This window comes from Sebastes umbrosus, chromosome 3 (assembly GCF_015220745.1).
Source record: "Sebastes umbrosus isolate fSebUmb1 chromosome 3, fSebUmb1.pri, whole genome shotgun sequence".
NCBI lineage: Eukaryota > Metazoa > Chordata > Actinopteri > Perciformes > Sebastidae > Sebastes > Sebastes umbrosus.
Window position 1 is genome coordinate 10,151,659 of NC_051271.1, and position 22,245 is coordinate 10,173,903.

The 22,245-nt window shown below is 40.4% G+C and overlaps 1 protein-coding gene across 4 annotated transcripts in view; it reads left to right on the forward strand.

The window, feature by feature from the left end:
* Nucleotides 1-1,637: 1,637 nt before the first annotated feature.
* Nucleotides 1,638-22,245, forward strand: part of LOC119484881 (activating transcription factor 7 interacting protein) — a 34,067-nt gene continuing 13,459 nt past the window's right edge. Inside the window, exon 1 of one of the 4 annotated variants that reach the window (XM_037764055.1) lies at nt 1,638-2,303. The gene's annotated coding sequence lies outside the window, so the exon portion shown is untranslated. Of the gene's footprint in view, nt 2,304-20,716; nt 20,814-22,245 lie in introns of those variants that run through there. The other 3 variants (XM_037764052.1, XM_037764054.1, XM_037764053.1) reach the window with 3 other exon arrangements.

Here is a 22,245-nt window from a genome sequence, read left to right on the forward strand (position 1 = left end):
ATGTATGTGTGAATTTTTCTACTTGTTTGTTTATCATCGCTTACTGACGATCCTTGCTTTGTGTGCTGTCTAATGGAGCATTATGGTCTGCATACAGTGTTCCCTAAACATACTGTCATATTGAAAAATGGCAATTAATTTAACACTTCCATGTCAATGTAGAGGCACTCTTACAATGTAGCCTAGCTAGATTTGTTCACACGTGTAGATGACAAAAGAGACGTGCCAAACCTCAAGCAGTGTCGGTGTTATGGGGCGGGCCAAAAAGGTCACTGTGCCCCCTCAGCTGAATTCTCTCCTGACAAAAACAATAAACTGAAATACTTTTACAGCTGCAAGTAAAATTAAGTCATACAGTTTGGAAAAAGTTGCAAAACGAATGGAAGGAAGTTGTGTTGAGGAGATTCTGCGCTCACAGTTGGAGACTCCATGCACCTTGATAAAATATCTCCTCTGCTTTGTAGTAGGCTACACTGTGAGTGGTATTATTTTTCAATTTGTAATTGTACCCACGTTTCTGGATGAGTGCGCATATTGTTGTGATTGCAAACCGGTTCTTGATGCGGCTTAAAGATGTTGTTTTATCCTTTAATTCGTTGTGTAACTGGTGAAAGTGGCCCAATGTTACAGGTTTATTAATGCAAAACATTTAACAGATTTCCCGCTGTATATCTGAGTTTATAACCTTTGGTTATGTGGACGTAATGGCATGTCTATGCATGTGCGCAAAAGTGACATTATGTATACGCCTCTTTGTCATAGTTTATTTCTTTCATGAAACATGATAATGTTAATTATACACTTAATAAAGGTTATGTGAGGTGAAAATGCCTCCCTGTCAAAGTTGATTGCCCGTCCTTTCCCAATGCTCTGGCGCTGACCCTGACCTCAAGGCTTCTTTCTTTTACATTAGCACTGCAGAGCTTGTCTGGTGTGCAAGAGTGTGACAGAAGGGTATGAAGGAGCACAACTCCTACTCCACATCACATGGATTTTGGAGTATATGGACATAAAACCTTCTAAGGGGATTCACTATGACACCAGTAGGTGCAAGGGATTTATCCATGGAAGACAGGAACATCTCAACCGCTGATGATTAGTACATCACTGTAACTCGCCCTCTGCTGGCCGCCTGGGGAACTACAAGTTACACAAACACAGTGAGTCAACAAAATGGCTGACTGCTGTATTATGTCAGAAGAGAGCTTTAAAAAAAAAAAACTATATTAATGTAATGGATTAGATTTTGTGGATGCTAAAAAAAATTAAATCTTCTTGTGTTGTTGTGAGAATGTATAAAATCATAGTGCAAAAATGTATTATTTGTAGCCCCTGAGGTTAGAAAAAGGATCAGTCTCTAGCTGGGATGTTCCTTTAACCTTGGTTTGGACTATTTTCTCATCTCATGTGTGCCATTTAAAAAATAATCATTAATCAAAGCGCAAACTATTCAAGCTCACTCAAATTCTGGGTATTTATACAGTACAAATAAAACATTTCTATGAAGGTATAAACTACAATGACACTACGGTCTGTAGTTCAGTTTACAGACAAGACTGTTGTTATTGACTCCTCCTCCGCCATTTTGGCTCCTCCCCCCTCAGTTTCTCTCCACAAATCACTAACCCCTCCCTCTCCATGCTAACGTTCTGCTCCCTGTTGTTTCCAACCGTGGGCTCTGTGAGCTAGTTTGAACCCCACTGCAGTTACTCCAAGCAAGAGTTGTAGTTGCTGCTGCTGCTTTTAAAACACACTCACAGTGTCAGTCCTACCAGACACTGGGAGCTGGAGCTGTTCATAACCTGGGAGCTGGTCATAACCTACCTTTTTGCCGGCTTTAAACTACTGACTCTTTAAGCTACCGACTTCAACAGCAGAGCGACTAAAACACAACGGATAGAACGTTCGGACCACGACGGTTGGTCACGTGCCGAATCTTGCCGACCAACCGTTCCGAGAGGATTCTTTTTTCGTGCGCGAGAAAGAGGAGGAGTCTAATCTGTGAGCGAGCGAGCGAACCAACGGGTAGAAGCAGTCGGTTGAGTCCTCCGCGACGCGACGCGACTACTCAGTTTGTTGTGGCACAAAGCTCAAAGCCTAGTTTTTATCCTGTGAATGCTGCTGAAACCGGTGTACTGAAACCACCAGACCACAAACGGGTTGTAAAACTTGCACAAAAGCGTCCTGGAAGATTTCGACAGCAGCAGCAGAAGGAGGAAGAGGAGGAGTAGTGAGACAGTCTGCAACAGACCCGAGACTACTGATAATCGCGGGAACGTATCGCTTGGCAACGCGAAGAGTCGGTGAGTCGTGGTATTGCAACTAGCATGCTAGCTAAGTAGTTCTCACTGCACTTATATATATATTTATATTTAACACAAATATGCATCTTTTGAACTTATGAATACAAACATTTGGTCATGAATTACAAAAAATATTTTTTACAGTGAATCCTACAGGTTGGGATTGTATCGTTAGCGGGCATTGAAAGGAACAAGTTAGCCTCATGGATAATAGGCCACATTGGTGACATTTTAACAATGTTTTTTCTTTTAACTTTAACAGTAAAAAGTTGTTGTTTTTTAACAAACATCACAACTGATGTCTCAGTTATAAAAAATATTTTTTTCTGTTTTTGGTACATGGGTGGCACATTTTTACAGCGAATCCTACAGGTTGGGATTGTAACGTTAGCGAGTGTTGAAAGGAATGTTAGCAAGTTAGCTCCATGGATAATAGGCTACATCGATGACATTTTAACGATGTTTTTTTCTTTTAACTTTAACAGTAGAACGTTTTGTTTTTTTTACAAAGTTATAAAAAATATTCTTTTCTGTTTTTGGTACGTGGGTGGCACATTTTTACAGTGAATCCTACAGGTTAGGATTGTAACATTAGCGGGCGTAGAAAAGTCAGCTTCATGGACAATAGGCTACATCGATGACATTTTAACAATGTTTTTTCTTTAACTTTAACAGTATAAGTTTTTTTTTACAAACATCACAACTGATGTCTCTCTGAAGTGTTCTCTTTTGCGAAAACAGTCTCGCTAGTTATAAAAAATATTTTTCCTACAGGTTTGGATTGTAACGTTAGCGGGCATTGAAAGGAAAGTTAGCAAGCTAGCTTCATGGATTATAGGCGACATCGATGACATTTTAACAATGTTTTTTCTTTTCACTTTATCAGTTGAACGTTTTTTTTTTACAAACATCACAACTGACGTCTCTCTGAGGTGTTCTCTTTTGTGAAAGCAGTCTCGCCAGTTATAAAAAATATTTTTTTCTGTTTTTGGTACGTGGTATGGTACATTTTATAGTGAGCCCTACGGGTTGGGATTGTAACGTTAGCGGGCGTTGAAAGGAAAGTTAGCAAGCCAGCTTCATGGATTATAGGCTACATCGATGACATTTTAACAATGTTTTTTCTTTTCACTTTATCAGTCGAACGTTTTTTTTTTACAAACATCACAACTGACGTCTCTGAGGTTTTCTCTTTTGTGAAAGCACTCGTGAGTTTGGCAATTACGTAAATTGCTTTTGTAAAATTATTGAATTCTGATTGATAAATACTACATTGAGATGACTTTTACTAATTACACAGGTATGTTTGTTTTTTATTTGAAAATGAACTCTCTTTTGCACATAGCTACTCTTAAATCGTGACACTCTTCTTGCTACTAAGCGGTGGTGACTTGGTTGAAGAACGCTTGTACACAAATACACACAAGCATATGAACAAAAAGAAAAAAGGTGACCCAGTTCTTTGTTGATTCAAGTTTGATATGCCCTCATACCACTCATGTTGCCCATTGACTGATACAAGTAATCAAACTACTATTTAATGTAATGAAGTGACTTCCCTATTTGGCAACTGGAAATATATGTCTTGGATGTGTTTGTACCTCACTAAAGTCCTACCAAGTCGCTGAAGCGTCGATGCCATATTGGTGCTAAAACAAGCAGCAAGCACGTCCAGCATACTCCAGAGGTGACAGTTTGACCGAGGGGCAAAAAGGAAGACAGATTTAATGATAAGTTGTCTACCCTGGGATAATAAGTATTGTGGGTAATAGAAAAATAATATTTTAGCATTGTCACTTTAATTATTGACCTTGGTAGAGCTTTAATGACAAGTCTGTTGCCTCTTTTAAAAACAACTATAATTCAATGTAGATTATTAGAGAGTATCCCCAAATTGAAAATCAACATTAAATTGAGGCCTAAATAGCGCAGAACACAAAATGGGCTACAGTGAGGGGGAAACTGCTGCATTACGTACAGGGTGCAGTTAAACCCCCCTCTGGTCGAAAGTGGTACAGTCCAGTAATTTTCCATGCACCACACTGTCCCAGGATGTGGGTGTGGCTTAATGTCAATGGTAATACAAGAGTTTAGCAGTTTTTCCTCTTTGCCCTGTCCTGTGGATTTCCAAAAGAGAAAAAAAATCAGCTTTTTTTATATAGGTGAAGTGATGTACAGATAAGTGGCCAACTGAGTGTTTCCTCTATGAACCTGATAACCACAAATCAGTCACAGTCTGGGGAATTTGGCAGTCTGCAGAATTGGACTGTTTCATCTTATTCATGATGTTTAAAAAAAAAATGGACTCAATATAGTCGATCCAAAGCGAGGTTTCAGGTTTGCTTTTACCTTTTGGGAACATGGTACGTTCCTGTCTCTGGTTTCACCTCCCCCACTTCACCCAGTGGCAGTGCTCACATGGTGCACTTGCAATTCATTGTGTGTTTTTTCTGCTGAAGAGGAAGCAGCTTTGAAAGGCTCCTCCTACATTTTTCAGAAGCTTTCGTGTAGATGTTAGAAGGCTACATTAGTTTACCTTGCATCCAATACAATCGATGACAATTTACTATTTATCGCACAACTGCTACGCACAACAATTTGCAGGGCTAGCTACATTCAAGTTGATACTAAATGAGATTGTAGGAAAATTTGAGGTTCTGTCTAGCTTTAGTTTAAAAATGAGATCTCCAAATGTCCTTTATGTGGAGAAAAATAGGAGTTAATGTGCTGGGCGGTGGCACCTTTCTCAGTCCTGGTTTATACAGGTTTGGTGCCAAATGTAAATCAGTGCTGTGCAGCTGTTGGCTCATGAGCCACCATAGCCCTACTGAGTCTTTTGCATCTGTATTATCAGTTATGCATTATAGTGAATTCAACCACATAAATGAGATGCATGTGAATGTTAAATTTGCTCACACTAGGCAGTATTAAAAAGGGGATTATAATACATTCATTTCAGCTGAGATGCGTCTCTGTCGCAGAAATTCTTAGTCGACTAACACTCATGTGATTTTGTTGACTAAACGATTAGTTGATGTAATCGACAGATCTGTAAAACAGAGTTTCTCCACAAAGAATCACACAAAAGCACTACTTTAAATCTTATGTTAACCAGAGATGTGCTCATAAGTTTCTCGGAAATAAGTCATTCTGCATGAAAAAAGCATATCAAATAGACTAATCAACTAAAGAAATCTTAGTTGACAAAGACCAAAACGACCGATTAGTGGACTAATCGACTTGCAATATATTCTGTAGCCTACCTCTAACTTTTACTATTAAAAAATGATCCCTCACCATGGATGAGAAACAGCAATTTCCTATTACTAGAAGAGAGCTTGAGTGCGCGTAAACATCTGTGAACATGCCTCTTAATGCAATGCAACTTAAACACTTATTTAGCAGTGCTCTTTCGAGATGATAATGATTCAAAAACCATAATGGTCTGAATGTAAGTAACATAATATATACATAAATAGAAATGCTTCCATCAGCATGTAAATATTGATTAAAATGTCAACCCAATCCATATTTTTTGACCATATAGATTTGAGTAAATTTACATACAGAATTGATTTGTTTGTAACATAAAAATCTGCAGTTGTGAGTTTCCCATCTAACAATAATTGAAAATGTCTGCTTCATTTTTACAAATGTTGTTGATGTAGGCTAAATCAATCTGGGAGTGATAGCAGGTTCCGATCCTATATTTTTGATAATGGAAAAGTCCATACCTAAAATGTATCTATTGTTTTTTAAGTTTTTCAAACCAAGTCCATAAGAACCGGTTTCAACCAGTTACAGCCGGTTTCTTTGCTTCAGGCTGTAAATGAGAGTGATAAGAAATATGATCCTGGCTCAGTCTCAAAATACCTCGTGTTTATTATTCATATACTGTATGGCTTGTCATGCTGATAATTAAAAAGACGGCATTGTTTTAAATTAGTATTTTGCATTTACATAGGCCATAATAAATTAGCCAGGCCTACACACTTGTGTGTCTATTGTAAGTGGGCCCTATTACAAACATTATCCTTGTTTGTCATTTTTCTGGAGTAAACTAGTGCACATACGTTTATACATGCAATACATTGACAATTCATCATGTCTTTTCAAATCTATTTGATTCAATAAAACCCCACTCAAAAAATGTTATATTCATTTGCCACTTTAACAGACGTTAGTAATTTTTCAGCGTTTAAGGCTTTGGTGAGAGCTTTGCACAGTAGTAGATGTCTCACATATGTTCAGGCTTGCACATATATACACCTATGCAATGTCTCCTCCCACTCCCATTAACTTGTGCATTATGTTTCAGTGTGTCTGCTTTAGTTGTGGGAGCCCACTGCCTGAATTTTGTAGCGCTAAGGCGATCCCCTTTGCACAATATTGCCCTATTTATAACTATTTAGCCACTTTCAGACATGTACTTTATGTGAACAAGATGGCATATTAAGTGCCCAAGTCATGGCAGCAATCTTATTTCTGACACAAATCTGAATTGCTGTTACATTAACGTAAAGGCCACAGTAACGCAAGGTAAAACATGCACAGAAAGAAACACACTTCTTCTTGTTCGCCTTATCAAGAGCACTTTACAAATGATCACTCAGTTATCGTCTCCTTTTTGCATAAAGAGAATAAAATTTGTTTCATAAACCACGAAACACCGTGAATGAGCCCATTTTAAGTTGTTGAGGAGATTCTTCTAATGTCGGATCAGTCTTTAAAATTGATTTTTCCCCCCCCTCTTGCAGTGTGAGGAAAAAGAAGGAAAAAAAACATCCACGTACAACCACAGCATTTATCACACTCCCTTCTAATAATTTCACTTTCTACTAATGCAAACTGCATGGATGATTAAATGAATATCCAGCATAATGCGTTACATACAGCATTTGAGCAAATAGGTATTTAACAAGAGTTAGCATCTTGCCATTCTGTGCATGTGTGCTGTCGTTTTTTTATAAAATAGACAGACAATTTCTCCAGCCTATATGATAAATGATTAAAATTATGGAAAAAATACATTATGGATTCACTGTGAGAAGAGAAGGGGCGAGCGTGCCTCATGCATCACAATGGTGATAATTTAAGATCTTCAATAACAAAATAAGATTTAAAATCTATCACTGATGCAGCCTGAGAAAGAACAGAAAACACTCTTGTTCCTTTATTTATTTCCAACTTACTGCAGTGTGCTACATGTGCTAAATATTGCGTAAGCGTTGGCTATATTGGGATTAAATATCCTGTGGTGTTTCAATTAAGTGTCACGTGTGAATTACAATATGCCATTACTTAAATAGTGAAAATTAGTGTGTGTGAATGTGAAAAACTATTTGGGCATGCCAGTGGGAGTGAAGGTTGGCAGACAGATTCAGTAAATTCCAACACTAACAGATCCGCTAAATCTGTTAGCAAAGAGTAGTGTACGAAACATTCAGGTAGAAACTTCTGGTTTTTAGCTGGCACTGAGCAACGCTTTCGCTAGTTAAAATGATGAGTCGGGTTTTTGTGTTTTCTGCAGCAGTACTTGGTCTAAGATTGTTTGTGAGAGACGAAACTCTAAAACTGTACAATCACGAGTGGTCTGAGTGATTTTGTAGTTCTAGCCACTCAAACAGAGGTATATCTTCTGCAATAGCATCAATTATATCAAAACTGGAGAGTATTTCTCCATTGAAAGAAGAGCAAAGAACGGCAATGAAGGCTTTTTTCAATGGACAAGATGTTTTCGCTCTTCTCTTGACTGGCAAGAGTTTGATTGACAGATGGTTCATCCAATCACCTGCCAAGAATTTTAGGCTGGACCGCAGAGGGTCAGCCCTAAAAAGTGAGTGATGAAGTAACAATACTTGGACCAAGCTGTGAAACTAGGCAATGTAGTTCTAAAATGAACGAGATTCAGCAGTGGCATAGCCTATTCCTGGCTTAAAATGTTTTCAGAAGTAGATTTTGGTGGATTGTTTAGACGGAATAACAGAAAGTTTACGAGCAGGCCGCAATATCGTTTTCTGTTTGAAATGGCAAGCAGGAAAACCAGGGACCAGTCAGGTCATTCTACGACAGGGTACGTCACCACTTTAACGGCCAGTTGAGTGGAGCAGCGCGTCCCCTAGTTTCCTCGCTGGATCTGGTGGCCATGTACCCCTGGCTTTAACATTATAGACATGACCACTGACTATTTGTGTAACAATTTAGCCACAAATTAAAATACTGACCATACACGGTCCAGCCATATACTCGGTTTTGACCAAGTCTTGTTTGAAAGTGCCTGCCCTTTTCCAAACAGTTTCTAATGACGGCTTCTCAGATGGTTCTGTGTAACAAACCATCCGATGGATCAGGTTACCAATCCAACGGAACCTTGCCTGAAATTTTTGCCTCGCATTGTTTAGTCGAATTTGTTCACTGGAATGTTTGTGCAGTATGTTTATATGTCCAAAACACCAAATGTACCAATAGTACAGACATTAGCTGTAAGCTAGCTAGCAACGCACGGTGTGTGTGTGTGTGTGTGTGTGTGTGTGTGTGTGTGTGTGTGTGTGTGTGTGTGTGTGTGTGTGTGTGTGTGTGTGTGTGTGTGTGTGTGTGTGTGTGTGTGTGTGTGTGTGAGAGAGTGAGTAGAGTGGATGTGTGCGTGGCAATGGCTCTGCCATTGTGCTGTCTAAAATTTGCTTAACTTTCTGTCTTAAGTGTGCAGATTTCTATGCCTTTGTCAATCGATGTTTGTGATGGTGGTCTTGCACACTGAATGTAATAGTGATGTAAGGAATTAAATTGACGACAAAAGTGCTACTCAGTGTGCAAGTCAACATATGATTCACTTTGATCTGGAAGTGAAGGGTCATATTGGTAGACGCTTCCCTAAAGGCCCAGACACACAAAGCCGACATCAAAGAACAAGAGGTGATGAAGGCTGACTTTTGCGTCGCCTCATGTTGCCTTTGTCTTGGCCGACAAGTTGCATTTGAACACACTACAAAGACTACAGCCGACGGCCAGTTAGCACGTACGTCCTGCACCTACGTGAGATGATGATTGATTCGAAAACGCACATATGACGCGCGTCAAGTGCCGCCCTAAAAAAGGCACACCTCCAAGAAGACTGCCCATTGTTACGACGGCCTACCTGTTCCAAAAATGTAGGGGAAAATGTGTTTTTTCAGGGGCAGCGGGGCTGGAAATAGGACAGTGGCGTGAAGTGTCGCAGGGTACCTAGCTGCGGCCGGTGTGTGAAGGCCATAAGGGGTTCTACTAGCGACTATCACCGCTGCCTACCTCCACACTAGACAAATGCAACAAATGCGCTCTCGCTCTCCATCGTTGATCGAGTATTGGAATCAGTGTGACTCACCAGAGCTAAATGAAAACCTTTGCCAAGAACAAAACTGAAGCTGACTCATGATGAAGAACGTTATAAGCTTGATCTTGAGGAAGCAAGTGTCTTCTTTGTCAGTCACGTAAAATGCTTGCTGTCTCTTGCTTAAAGTTGACGACGAAATGTTAGCATAGCAAGATATGGCCACAGTAAGTACAGCTATAAAGACAAGGAGCCTGATTCACTGGCCCTGCTGTGGTCATTCTGCCACTGTTTGATAAGGAGAAAGATGCACACTTTTGGCAAAGCAGAATAAACCACTACCAGAGCACTCTGCTGTGTTCACAGATAGGAAAGGATTGGAACCAGAGCTAGACCACAAGGTCCTCTGAGTGGTAGTGCGGCCAATCACCCAAAGGCAGAGGAATGCAGTTGTCACTACGGAGAGGAGGGTTTGAACATGGTTTGGCGGTAGGAAGGAGCAGTGTCTTTCACTTCCCCGTAGGTTAGCACCAAGAGTATTAAACTGAATATTGGTTGAAACCGGAAGCCATTGTTGTAGAAATGGCGTGGTGTGGGAAAACTTTGGGAGGTTAAACTCGAGATGGGTAGCAGAAATCTGGACTTGCTCCAAGTGGTGGCTCAGACCAAAAGCAAGCCCCTGCATTTGGGCCGCATCAATAATAAAGAGGAGTGAATTCTCCTTGTACAGGAGGAATTTACAAGAGCGGCCTTCTGCTGCAATCAGTCATTTGTGATAGGGTCACACCCAGTTTGCTGTCCAAGTTGGCATCACCACAATATTGTTAATGGTGATAATTGGTCTCGGCAGGAATTCTTTTGTCCTGAAGGAGCACAATGTCCGTTTTATTCAGGTGGTACCTTGGCATCCACTCAGAGAAACCTGCAAGGAAAGCAGTGATGTGTGCAGGGTCTGGTATTAACTTTTTTCACTGGCAAGTCTTTAATATTTTATCTGCCACTTTTCAAATTTGTGGTCAGAATTCTGTGAACTTCAACTGTCAGTCAAAAAGAATAAGGTTCTACAGCCAATAGCGTTGCTTTTATATTGTAGTTGCAAGTTACTTTCAAATGCCTAGCTTTATCCAATCGTACGCTGACCTTACTAAACTTGCCTTTCTTTGGTGCTTTGTCCCTGTCCACCAAAGTGGCGGATGGGCTGACGATTTTACCCGCCACTGCCAACAATTTCCCCACGTTTGGCAGGTGTTAGGCATGTCACGATGAGGAAATTTTCCCACTGGTTAATAAACTTCTGACAACACCGGTGCTACCGATGTAGCTTACTTTGATCTTTAACGGATCGGATCGGATTGCTGTGTGTCTGGACTCTCTGGTCGAGCTTTCTTTGCATGGCCGCAGGTTTCCAGTTAGCGCCTCTGCGCCGTGCACAACGGCTTTGAACCCTTTGTCCTCTGCACAGCAATTGCCTCATTAACATTATGGTTCCCTTATAGCATTGAGTTTAAATCCGAAACATTACCAAATGTGGGCTTTTGCTTTTTGTACACCAGCCATTATTCACATAAATACAGAGTCTGTCCCCCGTTGCTTTTACTGTACCAGTCTTGGCTTCGGTCCAGTCGGTGGATTGTGTGGCCTGCTACCAGCAGCGTCGGGTATCAGCGGGTGAAGCCAGGTCTTTGTTATTAACATCACGCAGCAGTCCCTGATGGACTTGTTAGCTGCCTTCTGTAGCTCCAATTCGTCCATTTTGTGAACGATAGATCTGGCGTTAGAGAGAAAGATGCTTGGTAGCGGTAGTTTGTGTGGATGCTTCTTTAGCCTAGCCAGCAGCCCCGGCCAGCATCCCCATTTCTGCTTCTTCTCTCTACGCCGCCTACGTCGCTTCTCGGAGCCGATAACAATCCACGTAGACCCCGGTGATCCGGACATGTCCGCCGGTATGTTGCTAGTCCTTTGAAAGTCGCTTGTAACCGCGATACTGTGCTGTAATTCGACGTTGATTAAGTCTTGACGACTATACACATACTTTGCCTGACACAACTCTACAAGCATATCCAGCATTCACACAACTAAGCACCAAACTAGGAAGCAAAGAGCCGCTGCACTGAGGCGCGCCGCCATCTTGAAACTACCAGCAACGGCAACTGGTAGAATGTACACTGTAGCACGGTTCTACGATCTTGCTGTAAAGGCAGATCGTAGAGACATTTTAATCGTTCACGATCTAATATTGTCATATCACACACCCCTAGTCGAGGGACGGCATTATCAGCGGTAAGCGATGTATGAGCGCTGTGCAGTGCTGCGGCACTTAGCTAGCCAGTGGGATAGACACACTGCTTTCATTCACATGATGGTTATCAAATGAGGTATTGTTACTGGCATAGTATTTTTTTAAATGATACCCAGCCCTAGTTACATAGTCCATAATAAGTCCATATTAAAACTATCTTAAATGGAAACCATATCTAGTTAATGTGATTGGTTCGCTATTGGCACATCAATATTTTTTCAAAGTGTTGTTTTTGTAATGAAAATTTCACACAGATCATGAATATTACGCGGCAAAAAGCCACATACTTTTCATTCGTATGGAGCGAGGCCGATTTTTCTGTGCTTTCGCACCACAAGTGAAGGCATCAACCAATCAAGTTGTGCGGAACCGGTTGAGTTGTGCCTTTATTTATGAAACAACACGGAGGCTCTGTATTCCGAAATAGAACAGCAAACTTTAGTACTGCTTACAACCTTGACAAAGGTAGCCCAGACCAGATCCACTCCTTCCGTTCTTACCTTTCACAATGAAAGCCCTAGAAATATAATATTCGCAGGCGAGTATTTAACATTTTCGTGTTGTTTATTCGTCACGCCCCCGGTGTGTAAAGGCCTTTAGCCGTACCTCTGTCGGAGGATCCTCCCCTGGCACTTTTCTTTTGATAAACAAGCTCTATGAGTCTATTTCAATGCTATTTATGCACTCTGGCATCTTATTTACATTAAAAGTAAAAGAAAAATCCCATTGTGAATCAATTTATTTTCATTATAAATTAGAAAATGGTCGGCGGGCCACCCGGCACCCAATCGCAGGCCAGATTTGTCCTGCGGGCCATAAATTGAGTAACACTGCGATCATTCAATCATTTAAGCCACATCTCTTAAAATAAATTAATGGCCAACAAAACTCTCCGCTTCAAGAAGGTTTCCTAACGATACATTTAAAACTATGATAAATACAGTAATACTATTTCCAATGTTTTGGATTAGTTTTGTGGTGTCTAAAATGAGTGCGGACTGATGTTCTGGTTTAGCTGAGCTAACTAGTGATATAATTGTTAACGTAACTGCCACAAAAAAGGTCAAATGTAACTATTAAGTCACAGTGAAGTTGTATTTTATACATTTTTAATAATAACAATAATGATTTTTGTTAATATTGTGTAGAACATGGTAGTCCCATAATACACAGACGTGTTAAATAATATGATAATAAACATTGCAGGTTAAAATACAAAACACAAAAATACAGTATGTTACTCTTTGCAGATCAAATTAATCAAAAATCTCAAGGGAACAAACCAGCAGGGTGACAAGTAGCAGTATTTTTATCTAGAGTAACGCAGAATAGTCATAAGCAGCCAGTCAGTCGTGTTATTGATAAAAGGGATTGTTTCTGCTGTAACTGCGTACAGCAGCAGCAGCAGCAGCCATTTTGTGCTGTAGCATTCACTGCAAGCACTCTATCAAAGGGAAAGGAGTGGGGGTGGGGAAAGTGTCGAGTAGCTAGCTTGTTGACTAATTCAAATCATGAAGCTCAGTTAATGTTAGCTGTTTGTTATGTCAGATTTTCACAGAAAACAATCTGTATTTTTCTCATAGCTACTTTCTACTCATGCCCAAATGTGTGTTTTTAGCAGAGAGGAAAACAGCAGCTTAAAGCACTGGATTTATCCTTCCATAAAAATATCATAATGTTAGCGTTGATTTTCATGTAACAAACGTCTGAGAAATGTGCCATGTTTAGACATAAACAAAGATGCGTTGTTGCTACAGAGACAAAAATAAAATTTGATAGCTCAAGGAGAATAAGCTGCTCTTTCAGGGCCAGGGTTTTCTATCAATTTAGGGTAAGTAGAACTCACCAAGAGTGTTTTCCTGTTCAACATAGGCTAATTTAGTTTTGAACGTCAAACCACAGAGTTCGAATCGCTTAAGGAGCTTTGAATTTGTCATTCACCTCTCTAGCTCCCTCCCTTGTTGGTGAAAACACCCTTCTCCTGCAATGGTTTAGTCCATGCTCCAGACTGGAGCAGACTGCTGGTGTGGGGGAGGGGTGTTGGCGCTCTGTGAAAGGCTGTGGACTTCAGCTCTGACTGCGTGGTGCTAGCTATAGCTTATGGGATCTGATTTAAACTGTAGCTACTCCAAATAATGTGTTTAGGTTATCAGAGTTTTACCAGAAAAAGGAGGGAGCTACTGCATGCAGATATTTCAGTTCTGCAATTAACCAAAGTGTTATTATTATTATGTCTTCAGGGAACCTAGGTTACAATTATTCTGTACCTGGTGTTTTTTGTTTATTCTGTGGTATGCCAATCAACATTTATTGGCTTTTTTGTAGCCATGACAGGAGCCTCCCTCAGCAGCGCATGGCTAGAGAATAATCACCATGTGCTTGCTTGATTCACATGGAAACTCCTGGTTTTGCCCTCCCCCACCCCCGCCGTATTTTTCTTCCCTCTTTTCCTTCATCTCTTGCTAGTCTCCACGTATTCAAAAGCAAAGAAAAAAAAACATAAGAAATCACGCGTACAATGTTTGGGCAATGGCAGGCTAAGAAGCAGTGTTCATACAATATTGCTGAACAGGTTAACAATGTTTGGAGAATAACTTTCCTTTGACAGTAATATTTTGCTTTGAAAAGTTAACCCTTACCTCCATTTGTCATTTCTCTACTTAAAACACTATTAGATTTTACAGAATTTAACAGTAGCCTAAAGTAAAAGCAACAGGTTAATTCATTAAGATGCGAAGATTAATTTGTGTCTCTTTTATTGGAATCAAAATTCTGAATAATATGTAGAAAATAATACTTGAAATGTCTCTGCTCCCCCTGGTTTCCTGCTTGTCAAATAGCAGCAAACGTAAAACTGTCTGATCATATGGCAGAGCAGTAGGTGGTAGATGAAGATGCGTATTGGGATTGTGTTCAGTTTTCTGCAGGCCATGAGTGAGATTAATTTGAAGTGCAGTGTGTGCAAATGAAATGGGAGCAGTTCCACTTCACCAAGACATTCAAATGTCTGATTAATATTTACTTTGCCAGGCAGCTCACTTTGTTTGTTTGTGTATATTAATTGTTGAGGATTATGCTACACGCTGAGACAGCCTGCATTGTCGACACTTGCTAGCATATCTAGAATGTATTTTCACTGTTAAAATCCTGTATAAGTTAATGTCTCTCTTGGAAATATCAGAAGATTACATCTACTTGAACAATGTTTCCCGTTCAACAAACTTTTAGTATCTTTTATTTAGGGCTGTCAATCGATGAAAATAATTATTCGCATGGTTGTCCATGATTAATCGTGATTAATCCCCTTAAAGGGACATTTGTCAAGTGTTTTCTACATGGGGGTGGGCAAATATGCTTGTTTTATGCAAATGTATGTATATATGTATTATTTGAAATCAATAACAACAGAAAACAATGACAAATATTGTCCAGAAACCCTCAAAGGTACTGCATTCAGCATAAAAAATATGCTCAAATCACAACGTCGCAAACTGCAGCCCAACAGGCAACAACAGCTGTCAGTGTGTCAGTGTGCTGACTTGACTATGACTTGCCCCAAACTGAATGCGATTATCATAAAGTGGGCATGTCTGTAAAGAACCCATTTTAATTTACACATCTTGAGCTCAGAGGTCAAAAGACCCCTTTGAAAAAGGCCATGCCAGTTTTTCCTCGCCAAAATTTAGCGCAAGTTTGGAGCGTTATTTAGCCTCCTTTGCGACAAGCTAGTATGACAAAGATGACAATTGATCCCTTAGATTTTCTAGTTTCATAGGATTCCAGTATCTTCTCTCTAGCTTTAAAACTGAACCTGGTACAACCTCCGAAAGATCGATTGCGTTAATGCTAGGGATGGTAATAATTAACCGTTTAACCGTTAACTAACGTTAAGAACTTTAACCGATTAACGCTATCCTTTAAAACGGTTAAAATAAATATTAATAATTACTTAAAAAGCTGAGCAAAACTCAGGAGCGGTTCGTCTCTTTAAGGAGAAAAGCTGGTCCACCTTAAGAGGCGGAGCCGGAGTTGCAAAATACAGAAAGTTGACTCTGGTCTCTGGCTCGCTTGAGCGGAGCGAGTTGTAGGCTCGTAGTATTTATCTATCGAGAAATAAACTGTACACACACTGTCTGCTACACCTACGTTCACAGCTATAACGACACCGACAAACCCACACTCCCCGCCGCCACACACGGTCTGTCGCACACTCGCAAAAGTTACGCCGCAATGACATAGTGGTGGCGAGCACGAAGCTACCAGCAGAGCTACAGCTGCTAACGTAGATCACACTCTGTTTGTCGGACAATCGCTATCGTTAATCCAGGCAGACAGAGTATCGTTACGCCGGGCAGACACAGCGAACAATCTGCTAAACTTAACTTAATGTGTGGTTGAGGCTTTTACTGGGAACGTGGCTGCATGTCCGCGACACTACGCGCAGCACCGTGGGTGCTATTGTAGCTCTCCTGATGGTGAACTGGAGTTGTCTGTTGTGCTCCATACACTTCAGCTAGCGCACCGCTGCATGCGAGGCACTTATCTTGTCGGTTAATGGTTAATAATCGTTTAACAAGGGTCGCTTATCGGTTAAGAATTTTTTTCAAAATTAGCATCCCTAGTTAATGCGTTAAAAAAAATTTGTGGTGTTAAAACAATTTTGCGTTAACGCGTTATTATTGCGTTAACGTTGACAGCCCTACTTTTAATGTAAAACCCTGAAAATTGTGATATTATTAAGATACAATAACTGCACTGTATCTATTTATAACTGTTTTAAATTTGTCGGTTAAACTGCTTGTGGTATCTCACATTTACGTGCATCCATCAAAACACTTTGTGTACCTCTTACCCTGAACCCTCGCACCCTGGAGACCGCAGCCTCTATTGCACGCATGGGGGAGAGGCAGTTTCCACCTGACTTGCATGTATTTTGACAATGATTTTCCAGATAAGACGTCCTTCCTTATTACACAATCACTGCTTGTAACCAGAGGGGTTTAAAATCATTTAGCAAGGGAATATCAAGGGAGACTAGTCTGACTGGAATCATGTTTTTGAGCATGTCGAGACATGAAACAGTTTATGTACAATAAGTCAGTATAATAATAATAATAGTAATTTGATGTTCTAAATGGGAAATATAAACAGCAGTCTAAAAGCACACACAGCAAGTGAATGTGTCACGAGTTGCTTCAGCTCTTCGCAAACAGTTCAAATAGACCGAAAGCCAGGTATGTGTAACAGCCTCCTAAGAATGCTACCTGCTTTCGCATAATAGTGCGACATTTGCTTTTGTTTCATTTAGCTAAATATTCTAGTAGGTCCATTCAACTGAACTTAAATGTCTTGGTGAGAATTATGCACATAAGAATTACTTGTAATGACGTGGTGCTGCCGCAACAGGATAGGATGTTGTGCTAGATAACAGCAGGCTCGAAGGGCTCTGTGTGGCTGCGCACAGCAGACCAGGTGGCCATTTTGAGTTTCAGTGAATCCAGATGCAGGCAGTGTGGGTGGAGGAGGGGAAGACTGCGCACAGTGCGCAGTAATGTTGGAATGCAGGCTCTGCTCTCGCTGGCTGACAGCTTTTTTTCCACTCAGTATTTAGCCTCCATAGAAAATGTCTAATATTAGATAACTTTTTTTTCAAATTAAGACCAACAGCGTCCTCTGTGACTGAGCTAAGTGTCAGGTTTACTGTTTGCCGTATCGGTTGAAGCACCATCTGCAGCCGGGAAGGAGAAAAAGCATTATTTTTATTACCCAGTTATCTAGACTTAGGTTCATAAAACATTTAGCAGAAAACTCATGTGAGGTAAAAAAAACAAAAAAAAACGAATTGCTTCAGTTAACTCTTCAGTCATAGCTTAGTGTGTTGCTGAACAGTGAGCACAAGACATGTGGGCTCTTTGCAACAACAGTGAAACCAGGATTTAGAGGTGATCACAATGACATGTAGAGATAACATTATTAAATCATTAAGTCACATTAGCTGTTTTAGAATTGCGTTTTTGTTCAGTTTTCCCTCGAGATCCATGTATGAGTATGGAGATTTTTGCAGATACTGTGCTTTTTTTTTAGGAGGCGGAGTTTGTTATAGGATCTGTTCAAGCCTGTGCTCAGCATGCTGCTCGCAGCAGCGCTGGTGGCCATTTTGTGTTTCTGCAGTAGCAGAAAGGGGGGCTGGTCAAAGAGCGCACAGCAAGGTTTTATTGACTCTCACAACAGGGCTTTTTAAAGAAGAGCGTTGAAGGTTGCAAAAGTTTATTGTAATTAATTACACATTACATTTCTAGTACTTCTTCAACAATACATTTCTCTGTTTTGAGTCTCAAAGTCAAATCAGGAAATTACTTTAAATCAACTATTTTGTGAAAAATCCACTGGTGAAAACTTCAATAGGGGAAGTAGTAATGCTCAAAGTTTATTTTTTTAGTTTTTAGGTGGGTGTTCTTTGTTCCTCTTGAGTAAAGATCCACCCCCGTGTTGGAGTGGTTCAGTCTGTTTAACAGCAGCCCTCCCTCCTGAGGGAGAGGCTGGGCGGATCGAGGCTGCTTTACTGTGTCAAGCTGTGCTCTAATTTTTTTGCTGTGCGCAGCTAGCATGGGCCTCTCTGTGGCTAAAAAGCGACATATCTTGCTTAACAAAAAATATTGTTGGTACAGTTTTTGCTGAGATAATATTCCAATATCTCCAATGCGGTCATTGTAGCTAACCATGAGAAGTAGTTATATTCATGTTTCTGAGAAAAGTTGTTTTAAGGAATTCCATTTAAAAAAACAACAAAAAATAACTTTTTCTGTGAAAACCAGAGAAAATTAACTGTTTGACTACTTGAATACTTTATCCTTTTCCCTATTGTAGTGAACGCCCCACCCCCACTTCCTCCCGCCATCAGAATGGTACAGTCCATGTTTGACTTGGAGAAGCTGAGAGAGAGAGAGTGAGTGAGTGTGTGTGTGTGTGTGTGTGTGTGCGTGCATGTGTGTGTGTGAGAGTGAGAGAGATGGAGAGAGATGGGGGAGGGTGGGTGCAGCTGCCTCACGGTTGAGTGTGCTGTGGGTGTGCAATTTAGCGCTGTCTGTACGCGGCTAGCTAGGCCCTTACTTAAGTGCACGTTGTGCTGCCATGTCATGTAAAAGTGGCTTCATTTATTTTGTATGTGTTTTAGTAGTTATTGTTTGATTGCACATGTAATGATAGATTTTTACTATTTGGTTTGTCATTGTTGCCACAGATAGGTCTTATAGAAGGTATAGTTGCTTTAAAAAGATCCTGTTTTTTTAGTTAGATGTTAGTTAGACCTGTTTTCTGTTCATCCAGTTTGCTCCCATTACAAGTGGGAAGAAGTGGGAGATGGATTTGCTTAAGAGTATATTGCAAAAATCTTTGTTTAGTCTAGTTAATTTCCTGTTACTGTATATATACATACCGGTGTGTAAATAAATTCTCCATACCTATGTCGTTTTTTTGAAAGTGGTAACACAGTGGAGAAAGAGCGAGAGACATTAGTGTAAGAAGCTAGGATGTGTAACGGGATGGTTCAGGAAGATAAAGGAGGATGTGGTTTTGTGCTGTTTTTACAAATAGAACATTAAAGCAAACTGTAAAACCATCGAGGCCACTGATTTTCCTCAGTTCTTGATTGAAACTGCTGAGATACACAGCCAGTACGGGATCCTTATTAGCATTTCTAATGTTTAAAATAAATGGGGTTAAACTAGTTATAGTTAGTGTTTAAATATATGCTAACCGTCAAATGCCTTCTATCAAGGCCTGATAATTGAGCTTCTGTTACACAAAGCATTCACGAATATTATTTAGCCTCCTTGTTTATTATTTCTGCAGTTTAACTAAGAGCAGAGTCTTGTTAGCCCTTTAGCGTGATCTATAAGAGAGCTGATATGTGAGCTCATATTACATCCTGAGGAAGCTCTGGTCCAGTCATTAGAGGAATAGTAGTTGGCTGAGGCTAACGTGGTGCTCAGCGGCAGCGAGTGCTCAGTTTATTGCACGTATTGCCTCGAGTGACCATGTCATATGTATGCAGTTCAGACAAAATCTGTCAAAGACCAGGGGAGGCAATATACATTTCACTGAAGGAGTTTATTTACAGCTATGTAAGGAATTCAGGGTTTTGTCTTTTGTTTATGGTGAAAATAAACTATTGTAGCACCAGAAGCCATCTTAAAACAATGACATAGAAATAATGGATTGAAACACAGCTTTACATTTTAACCCTCAACATACATAGAATGACAATAAAGGTCAAATACTGCACTCCAGTAGTATTCCTGTGTGTTACACTATTGTCCTTGACCTTCTTTATCATTAACCTTTCTCTGCCTATGGTGTTATTCTAGAAAGGAGAGTCCCCCCCTGCCCTTTTTCAGAATGGTTTAGTCCGTGCTGGCTGTAGATTTCCATACTGTGGACTAGTTTGTGCTAGAGTTGGGGGATGGGTGTTGCTAAGCAACAGTCTGTGCCGTGTACTTCCCCTCTGCCTGTGCGCTGCTAGCTAGGGCTGGTATTTATAATCACCACGCTGTACTTTAAAATGTTGTAGACACAAGATTTGATTTGCATTTGTGGTACCTGCTGAAATAGCATGCACTTGATAGGTGTCATCAGAAAGAAAAAATATGTATTTTTTGTGTTTTAGATTATTCTTCATGGCAGACTGCTGTGTCAGGAGAACTGACTTTCCCCTTTTAAAGTTAATATACATTATAGGCTCATGTAGGGCACACACCCTTTATAGTACATACCCCTGCTAGGAACAAATGGACTAGTCCTAAGTGAGCCCCTCCTCCTTTCTTTTATGTTCTCCTGCTGGCCTCTCAGCCTGCTCCCACAATCAACAAATACATGGAAGGCCTCAATCCCACGCATCCTGCTAAAGGTTGATATGTCTTTTGTTTTAAAGCATGTTTAACATTTCTCTCTGCAGGTTAAATCTAACTCAGTTTTTGTCATTGCAGTTTTGCACTCTCCTCAAGGTTAGCTTTTGATAAATGTAGAGGGTGCTATGCTAGTTCAAGTAGGTCGAGTTCTGGCTTGTTGTTTGTGTTTTTTTAACAGGAAACATTAATTGCAGACATCCTTTATATGTCAGCGAGTTTGCTGTAAATTTTCACAAATGTAGCTGACATCGGTAGAGATGCCTTGTTACCTGCAATACTGAGCGCGACACCAGGTGTACGCGTGCTATTTAAACATCGTTTGTTCCTGGTTGCATTCGCATCTTTGGGCTCAGTATCGGAAGTTGCGTCATGTGTCCATACACACAATTTACTGTACATGTACACTGTCAACACATTTGTAGTTGTGCGATATTTGGTCCGTCACACAGGTGTAAAGCATCTCCATCGCTAATAATTCATTTTCTATTTGTTTGTTTTATCGTCATGCAGCACTTTCTGGCTGCACATAAAACCCACAAGATCGCATTCGTTCAGATAGAAGTGCAATCGCTACCACTAGGGTCCCATGGTGGGTCATATGGTGTTGAGTATATAATATCCATGTATGCTGTTGTGGCAGAAAGCTTAGAAACAGGATTTGGGCATCCTCTCATCCCCGACACAAACTCATTTTAGAAGCATTTATATACAGTTTTCAATCAACAACATGTTGGAGTCATAGTGCACCTGTAAAATGGTGGCCCTACTCGCGGCTGCAGTAGCTGATGCACACTGTCAGTGTGAACACTTTAATTGAACTTGCTTGTTGCTGTGTATTTGTTCATGCCACTCTGTGGTTCACTCGCATACAGTTTTGCGTGTTGAGGAATAGGTTCCAGTGTTTTAATGGGAGCACAATGATGCATTTTTAAAAGCTGGTGTAGCCAGAGCAAAGTGGTATGCAATAAACAAAGTTTTGGAAATGGATTGGTAGCCGTACGTCAGATACGATGCTTGCATTTGTTCCAGTCTAGTTTCTCAACTAGGGACATATTTAGGAATATCTGCTCTCAGGGATAAACAATGCTTCATTTAAAGCATGTATCACAGTCTGGATACTGTTCTTGGGAGGCCAACATGTTCTGGCAAGTTGCACATGCATGTTCTTGTACCCCAACCAGAAATTATTTGTTCTTCTGGTTTTGTGATCAACGTTCCCATTGTCTTCTAAACAGCTATGAATCATGGTGGGCAAAGTGTCATACTGTGGAAATATGGTTGCATCTTCCACATTTGAACCAATAATTCGATCCGCTTGTCGTGAAAGAGAAAGGTTTGATGTTCCTCTGAACTGTGAGGTAGGAATGCCGAGTTCGTTGTTTGCTTGGCGTCACAGAGGCTTAAACTCCTGACTCCTGACTCCTGACTGAC